Raw genomic sequence first — 9,529 nt, forward strand, 5'->3', positions numbered from 1 at the left:
CAACAACAGGATGTTCCTTCCTCCAAGAAGACATTCTGGATTCTAGCAATTAAGTATGGTCTCTCCCTTGAACCTCTATAATATTTTATTTCTTGACTTTAATTTTGATTATTTATGCTTTTACAGCATCTCCATTATTGTTTTGGACAAGAACCTAAGTTGTAGCCCATACATATTCAGTACCATGCTATACTAGCAGTCTTAAACACTCACAGAGCTGGGAGGGAACCTAGAAATGGCTCATAGTAAACAGATCATATGTTTTGGTCCCCTTTAACATTAAGTTCAGTAATTAACATAAATATAACACAATAGAGTTGGCTTCACTTCATTGATACTATATTTGCATGAATGTTGATGGATTAGAGCTTGAACCACACCCACTATTAGATTGTAAGTTTCATGAAGATAAAGTTTATTTCTTATTTATTGACATACCACCAGAGCCCAATATGGTGGCTGGTACATAATAGTGAGCAGTAAAGAGATGGATGATGGGTTGATGGATGGATGGTTTAATGGATGGATGTAAAATTATCAAGGAAGTAAGAGTATAATTTGTATAAGGTATATATTAGTAGCCTCTGATCTCAAGGAGATATTTTTTACTTTATATGCTTATGATAGCTGAAACTCTACTGTTCTTACCCAAATTAGTAACAACAGTCATAACACTGGTTATTGAAAATACAAAGCAAAGCAAAAAAATTGTTTTCAACCATCCAAACCACAAATTATACTTCCAATTGAATTCTGCCTTTCCAACATGAGAAGGCAGGTTCCTTATTTAATCCTACTTTGCTGCCTGTGGTCACAATATTTTTGCAATTTTCTTGAAGAAGATATCACTCTTTTAGCCATATATTCCAGTGTGCATGTTAAAAGTCATTCCCATTATAGTTATATGCTCACATTTCATTAACATAAAAATATGACATCTAGATAAACAAGAGGTTACAGAGGTAAAAAAAACCCAAAAAACTAAGTTTATTTAACTAATGAGATAATATGGTGATCAGCTGGGCAATTTGATGGCAAAACAAGTGTTTCAAAGTATTCTTAGAGTCCTTTGACACTGAATAATGATGAAATATGTCAATTACAAGACCAGGTCTCCTCTACATTTAGCTGTCAAAGACTGCATTTTAAAGGGACTCATTTCTAGCTGTTGCTTCCCTTGATTTATGTTCTACAGCATTTGAGTACGTGTTAGATGAAAGAGTTGGAAGTGTGCCTCGAACACCTGACTATCATTTTACAGCCTCTTGCATGAACTGTTTTTAAAAACAAGTATCATTATCCTGTGTACCTTCCTGACAAGGACATTTTGACATTTTCCTGATAAATTATTGATAAGTTCATTGAGAGATGGAAAGAGCTATGCAACTGCTATTACCTAACTTTAAGCATCCTGTAAATCGTTTTTTTATACCAACTATTATTGTATTTCTTTAGATCACTTAAACTGTGAAAATTATGTCTTTATTAGAATTTATATCTAAGGGGATCTTTGATTTTTGTAGGCTTCTGTGGAAAGTATTGATTATCAAGGAGGAATCTAGGGTTTTAAAATTTATGTGAAATTTTTATTTTCCTTCTCATAACTATTTTAGAGAACCCCTGTTCCTCATCCTAGGATAGCAGTATCAGAGACTTAAAATGTAATTTCTCTTTTTGATTGCTTAAATCCTGAGATCATTGTTATTCTGTTATTTATATCACAGTTACACATATCATAGTTATTGTTATAACTGGGACTCTTTCTGGCAACTTCCCTTCTAGGGCCTTCTTTTTTCTCTTGAGCACATTTCAGAATATTTTGGCAGAACAATCCCCCTCTCCTTGTAGGAAACTGTGTTCTATTCTACATTTTAAATGTACTCCATGCAACCTCTATTTTGCTGTGGTAAACTATAACTTTCCAGATTCTTAAGACTGAAGTCACAAATTTGTGTATTTCTTTGTTTATTCTAATTTCCTTGTTTTAATTCCAGGAAACCATTGCCTAAACGTGTCCAATATTGTGTTTCTAGATCTTCTTTTATTACTGATCTGCCTTTTCTTACTTATAAAGATACTCCTTTCTTTTTCTACCAAGATCTTAAGAATTCTAAGAAGATGTGGGAAAAACATAAAACCTTCTGGGGATTCAGTGTAGACAGGAATTTGATCTAACCAATAAATGCAGCTTTAAACATGATGAATAATGTGGGAAAATAAAAAAAGATTATTTTCTATGATAAAATTTTGTCCCCTCCCCTGCCAAATATATGAAAGTGTTATAATAAAACAGAGAAAATAATCATTTTTTTCTAAAAACTGTCATCTTGTTATTGCCATTTTAAGTTGTGGGCTTGTCTGTAACACTGGCAAATAGTCATAAAATACGTTGGGTTAGAAAGAGAGTGACAAGAGCCAGTGAAAAGACCTCGGACGCATCAAGGAGAGAAGCTTCTAAAAGCTCTGCTGTTTGCAAAAATAGGCTTTTGTTAAAATGGAAATCTCCAGTCATCTCTAAAATAATTGATTGGCAAATACAATGAGCGACCTAGCTGAACCAGAAAGAATTTATACAGTACCAACAACAAAATCCTAGCGTTTTAGCCAAATATGTTTTCTTTTCATTGAAATATGATTGACTCATAATAATGCTAATTATGCCTAATTATCATCTCAATTATTTTACCCTAGCAAGAACATTTCAGCATCATGATGTTTATTCGTTGTCTAATAATAATTTATATTGTTTCCACTTTTTTCAAAAGAAAAGTTTCACTCATTTAAACATATTACTATGGTTTGGTGAGACAGATAATTATTATTATACTGTATTGGCTTTTATTTGATTGTTGACCTTTGATGAATTGAATAAACTTCTCTAATCTCTTCTGTAATAAGTTCTACCAGGAGACTAAGTGGCATAATTATAACTGGACCTCTGTGGGAAGGTCACCTTGGCTTTACTGATTAATTGGGGGAATTGAATTACATTATCTTTTTGTGGGGCAAATGTGGCCAAGGACCTAATACAGAAGTGATAAGAAAAAGTTTAGCCTACTACTACAGCCTCAGAGTTGTTTAAAACAAAACAAAACAGAACAAAACACTGAAATTTACAGACCATTAAATGGGAGAATTCCCTTTTTACATTGCAATCATGTCTTCGGCTTGTCAGCCTTTGAACATACCCATATTTGACGAAGTCAGTTCACCAAACAGCCAGCCTCTTCCATCTGTGGACAATCCTTCTCCGCTTTGTTTTTTTTTTTTTTTTTTTTTTTTTTTTTTAATTTATTTATTATTATTAAACTTCAAGTTGTAGGGTACATGTGCACAACGTGCAGGTTTGCTACATATGTATACTTGTGCCATGTTGGTGTGCTGCACCCATCAACTCGTCATTTACATCAGGTATAACTCCCAATGCAATCCCTCCCCCCTCCCCCCTCCCCCCTCCCCATGATAGGCCCCGGTGTGTGATGTTCCCCTTCCCGAGTCCAAGTGATCTCATTGTTCAGTTCCCACCTACGAGTGAGAACATGCGGTGTTTGGTTTTCTGTTCTTGTGATAGTTTGCTAAGAATGATGGTTTCCAGCTGCATCCATGTCCCTACAAAGGACACAAACTCATCCTTTTTTATGGCTGCATAGTATTCCATGGTGTATATGTGCCACATTTTCTTAATCCAATCTGTCACTGATGGACATTTGGGTTGATTCCAAGTCTTTGCTATTGTGAATAGTGCTGCAATAAACATACGTGTGCATGTGTCCTTATAGCAGCATAATTTATAATCCTTTGGGTATATACCCAGTAATGGGATGGCTGGGTCATATGGTACATCTAGTTCTAGATCCTTGAGGAATCGCCATACTGTTTTCCATAATGGTTGAACTAGTTTACACTCCCACCAACAGTGTAAAAGTGTTCCTATTTCTCCACATCCTCTCCAGCACCTGTTGTTTCCTGACTTTTGAATGATCGCCATTCTAACTGGTGTGAGATGGTATCTCATTGTGGTTTTGATTTGCATTTCTCTGATGGCCAGTGATGATGAGCATTTTTTCATGTGTCTGTTGGCTGTATGAATGTCTTCTTTTGAGAAATGTCTGTTCATATCCTTTGCCCACTTTTGGATGGGGTTGTTTGTTTTTTTCTTGTAAATTTGTTTGAGTTCTTTGTAGGTTCTGGATATTAGCCCTTTGTCAGATGAGTAGATTGCAAAAATTTTCTCCCATTCTGTAGGTTGCCTGCTCACTCTGATGGTAGTTTCTTTTGCTGTGCAGAAGCTCTTTAGTTTGATGAGATCCCATTTGTCAATTTTGGCTTTTGCTGCCGTTGCTTTTGGTGTTTTAGACATGAAGTCTTTGCCCATGCCTATGTCCTGAATGGTACTACCTAGGTTTTCCTCTAGGATTTTTATGGTATTAGGTCTAACATTTAAGTCTCTAATCCATCTTGAATTAATTTTCGTATAAGGAGTAAGGAAAGGATCCAGTTTCAGCTTTCTACTTATGGCTAGCCAGTTTTCCCAGCACCATTTATTAAATAGGGAATCCTTTCCCCATTTCTTGTTTCTCTCAGGTTTGTCAAAGATCAGATGGCTGTAGATGTGTGGTATTATTTCTGAGGACTCTGTTCTGTTCCATTGGTCTATATCTCTGTTTTGGTACCAGTACCATGCTGTTTTGGTTACTGTAGCCTTGTAGTATAGTTTGAAGTCAGGTAGCGTGATGCCTCCAGCTTTGTTCTTTTGACTTAGGATTGTCTTGGAGATGCGGGCTCTTTTTTGGTTCCATATGAACTTCAAAGCAGTTTTTTCCAATTCTGTGAAGAAGCTCATTGGTAGCTTGATGGGGATGGCATTGAATCTATAAATTACCTTGGGCAGTATGGCCATTTTCACGATATTGATTCTTCCTATCCATGAGCATGGTATGTTCTTCCATTTGTTTGTGTCCTCTTTGATTTCACTGAGCAGTGGTTTGTAGTTCTCCTTGAAGAGGTCCTTTACATCCCTTGTAAGTTGGATTCCTAGGTATTTTATTCTCTTTGAAGCAATTGTGAATGGAAGTTCATTCCTGATTTGGCTCTCTGTTTGACTGTCACTGGTGTATAAGAATGCTTGCGATTTTTGCACATTAATTTTGTATCCTGAGACTTTGCTGAAGTTGCTGATCAGCTTAAGGAGATTTTGGGCTGAGACAATGGGGTTTTCTAAATATACAATCATGTCGTCTGCAAACAGGGACAATTTGACTTCTTCTTTTCCTAACTGAATACCCTTGATTTCTTTCTCTTGCCTGATTGCCCTAGCCAGAACTTCCAACACTATGTTGAATAGGAGTGGTGAGAGAGGGCATCCCTGTCTTGTGCCAGTTTTCAAAGGGAATTTTTCCAGTTTTTGCCCATTCAGTATGATATTGGCTGTGGGTTTGTCATAAATAGCTCTTATTATTTTGAGGTACGTTCCATCAATACCGAATTTATTGAGCGTTTTTAGCATGAAGGGCTGTTGAATTTTGTCAAAAGCCTTTTCTGCATCTATTGAGATAATGATGTGGTTCTTGTCTTTGGTTCTGTTTATATGCTGGATTATGTTTATTGATTTGCGAATGTTGAACCAGCCTTGCATCCCAGGGATGAAGCCCACTTGATCATGGTGGATAAGCTTTTTGATGTGCTGCTGAATCCGGTTTGCCAGTATTTTATTGAGGATTTTTGCATCGATGTTCATCAGGGATATTGGTCTAAAATTCTCTTTTTTTGTTGTGTCTCTGCCAGGCTTTGGTATCAGGATGATGTTGGCCTCATAAAATGAGTTAGGGAGAATTCCCTCTTTTTCTATTGATTGGAATAGTTTCAGAAGGAATGGTACCAGCTCCTCCTTGTACCTCTGGTAGAATTCAGCTGTGAATCCATCTGGTCCTGGACTTTTTTTGGTTGGTAGGCTATTAATTATTGCCTCAATTTCAGAGCCTACTATTGGTCTATTCAGGGATTCAACTTCTTCCTGGTTTAGTCTTGGAAGAGTGTAAGTGTCCAGGAAATTATCCATTTCTTCTAGATTTTCCAGTTTATTTGCGTAGAGGTGTTTATAGTATTCTCTGATGGTAGTTTGTATTTCTGTGGGGTCGGTGGTGATATCCCCTTTATCATTTTTAATTGCGTCGATTTGATTCTTCTCTCTTTTCTTCTTTATTAGTCTTGCTAGTGGTCTGTCAATTTTGTTGATCTTTTCAAAAAACCAACTCCTGGATTCATTGATTTTTTGGAGGGTTTTTTGTGTCTCTATCTCCTTCAGTTCTGCTCTGATCTTAGTTATTTCTTGCCTTCTGCTAGCTTTCGAATGTGTTTGCTCTTGCTTCTCTAGTTCTTTTAATTGCGATGTTAGAGTGTCAATTTTAGATCTTTCCTGCTTTCTCTTGTGGGCATTTAGTGCTATAAATTTCCCTCTACACACTGCTTTAAATGTGTCCCAGAGATTCTGGTACGTTGTATCTTTGTTCTCATTGGTTTCAAAGAACATCTTTATTTCTGCCTTCATTTCGTTATGTACCCAGTAGTCATTCAGGAGCAGGTTGTTCAGTTTCCATGTAGTTGAGCGGTTTTGATTGAGTTTCTTAGTCCTGAGTTCTAATTTGATTGCACTGTGGTCTGAGAGACAGTTTGTTATAATTTCTGTTCTTGTACATTTGCTGAGGAGTGCTTTACTTCCAATTACGTGGTCAATTTTGGAGTAAGTACGATGTGGTGCTGAGAAGAATGTATATTCTGTTGATTTGGGGTGGAGAGTTCTATAGATGTCTATTAGGTCTGCTTGCTGCAGAGATGAGTTCAATTCCTGGATATCCTTGTTAACTTTCTGTCTCGTTGATCTGTCTAATGTTGACAGTGGAGTGTTGAAGTCTCCCATTATTATTGTATGGGAGTCTAAGTCTCTTTGTAAGTCTCTAAGGACTTGCTTTATGAATCTGGGTGCTCCTGTATTGGGTGCATATATATTTAGGATAGTTAGCTCTTCCTGTTGAATTGATCCCTTTACCATTATGTAATGGCCTTCTTTGTCTCTTTTGATCTTTGATGGTTTAAAGTCTGTTTTATCAGAGACTAGTATTGCAACCCCCGCTTTTTTGTGTTCTCCATTTGCTTGGTAAATCTTCCTCCATCCCTTTATTTTGAGCCTATGTATGTCTCTGCGTGTGAGATGGGTCTCCTGAATACAGCAGACTGATGGGTCTTGACTCTTTATCCAGTTTGCCAGTCTGTGTCTTTTAATTGGAGCATTTAGTCCATTTACATTTAAGGTTAAGATTGTTATGTGTGAACTTGATCCTGCCATGATGATATTAACTGGTTATTTTGCTCGTTGGTTGATGCAGTTTCTTCCTAGCCTTGATGGTCTTTACATTTTGGCATGTTTGTGCAATGGCTGGTACCGGTTGTTCCTTTCCATGTTTAGTGCTTCCTTCAGGGTCTCTTGTAAGGCAGGCCTAGTGGTGACAAAATCTCTAAGCATTTGCTTATCTGTAAAGGATTTTATTTCTCCTTCACTTATGAAACTTAGTTTGGCTGGATATAAAATTCTGGGTTTAAAATTCTTTTCTTTAAGAATGTTGAATATTGGCCCCCACTCTCTTCTGGCTTGAAGAGTTTCTGCCGAGAGATCTGCTGTTAGTCTGATGGGCTTCCCTTTGTGGGTAACCCGACCTTTCTCTCTGGCTGCCCTTAAGATTTTTTCCTTCATTTCAACTTTGGTGAATCTGGCAATTATGTGTCTTGGAGTTGCTCTTCTCGAGGAGTATCTTTGTGGCGTTCTCTGTATTTCCTGGATTTGAATGTTGGCCTGCCCTACTAGGTTGGGGAAGTTCTCCTGGATGATATCCTGAAGAGTGTTTTCCAACTTGGTTCCATTTTCCCCCTCACTTTCAGGTACCCCAATCAGACGTAGATTTGGTCTTTTTACATAATCCCATACTTCTTGCAGGCTTTGTTCATTTCTTTTTCTTCTTTTTTCTTTTGGTTTCTCTTCTCGCTTCATTTCATTCATTTGATCCTCCATCGCTGACATTCTTTCTTCCAGTTGATCGAGACGGTTACTGAAGCTTGTGCATTTGTCACGTATTTCTCGTGCCATGGTTTTCGTCTCTTTCATTTCGTTTGTGAGCTTCTCTGCATTAATTACTCTAGCCATCAATTCTTCCACTTTTTTTTCAAGATTTTTAGTTTCTTTGCGCTGGGTACGTAATTCCTCCTTTAGCTCTGAGAAATTTGATGGACTGAAGCCTTCTTCTCTCATCTCGTCGAAGTCATTCTCCGTCCAGCTTTGATCCGTTGCTGGCGATGAGCTGCGCTCCTTTGCCGGGGGAGATGCGCTTTTATTTTTTGAATTTCCAGCTTTTCTGCCCTGCTTTTTCCCCATCTTTGTGGTTTTATCTGCCTCTGGTCTTTGATGATGGTGATATACTGATGGGGTTTTGGTGTAGGTGTCCTTCCTGTTTGATAGCTTTCCTTCTAACAGTCAGGATCCTCAGCTGTAGGTTGTAGCTGTAGGAGATTGCTTGAGGTCCACTCCAGACCCTGTTTGCCTGGGTATCAGCAGCAGAGGCTGCAGAAGATAGAATATTTCTGAACAGCGAGTGTACCTGTCTGATTCTTGCTTTGGAATCTTCCTCTCAGGGGTGTACTCCACCCTGTGAGGTGTGGGGTGTCAGACTGCCCCTAGTGGGGGATGTCTCCCAGTTAGGCTACTCAGGGGTCAGGGACCCACTTGAGCAGGGAGTCTGTCCCTTCTCAGATCTCAACCTCCGTGTTGGGAGATCCCCTGCTCTCTTCAAAGCTGTCAGACAGAGTCGTTTGCGTCTGCAGAGCTGCTGCGTTATTATTTACTGTGCCCTGTCCCCAGAGGTGGAGTCTACAGAGACAGGCAGGTTTCCTTGAGCTGCTGTGAGCTCCACCCAGTTCGAGCTTCCCAGCAGCTTTGTTTACCTACTTAAGCCTCAGCAATGGCGGGCGCCCCTCCCCCAGCCTCGCTGCTGCCTTGCCGGTAGATCACAGACTGCTGTGCTAGCAATGAGGGAGGCTCCGTGGGTGTGGGACACTCCCGGCCAGGTGTGGGATATGATCTCCTGGTGTGCCTGTCTGCTTAAAGCGCAGTATTGGGGTGGGAGTTACCCGATTTTCCAGGTGTTGTGTGTCTCAGTTCCCCTGGCTAGGAAAAGGGATTCCCTTCCCCCTTGCGCTTTCCAGGTGAGGCAATGCCTCGCCCTGCTTCAGCTCTCGCTGGTCGGGCTGCAGCAGCTGACCAGCACCGATCGTCTGGCACTCCCCAGTGAGATGAACCCAGTACCTCAGTTGAAAATGCAGAAATCGCCGGTCTTCTGTGTCGCTCGCGCTGGGAGTTGGAGACTGGAGCTGTTCCTATTCCGCCATCTTGCTCCGCCGCCCCTTCTCCGCTTTGAACAGAAATGCTGTAGCTCTTAGTTTTCCTCTACCTCTTGGGGCCACACAGAATGCATCTGAAACCTCT

This window comes from Chlorocebus sabaeus, chromosome 11, assembly GCF_047675955.1.
Source record: "Chlorocebus sabaeus isolate Y175 chromosome 11, mChlSab1.0.hap1, whole genome shotgun sequence".
Classification (NCBI taxonomy): Eukaryota; Metazoa; Chordata; class Mammalia; order Primates; family Cercopithecidae; genus Chlorocebus; species Chlorocebus sabaeus.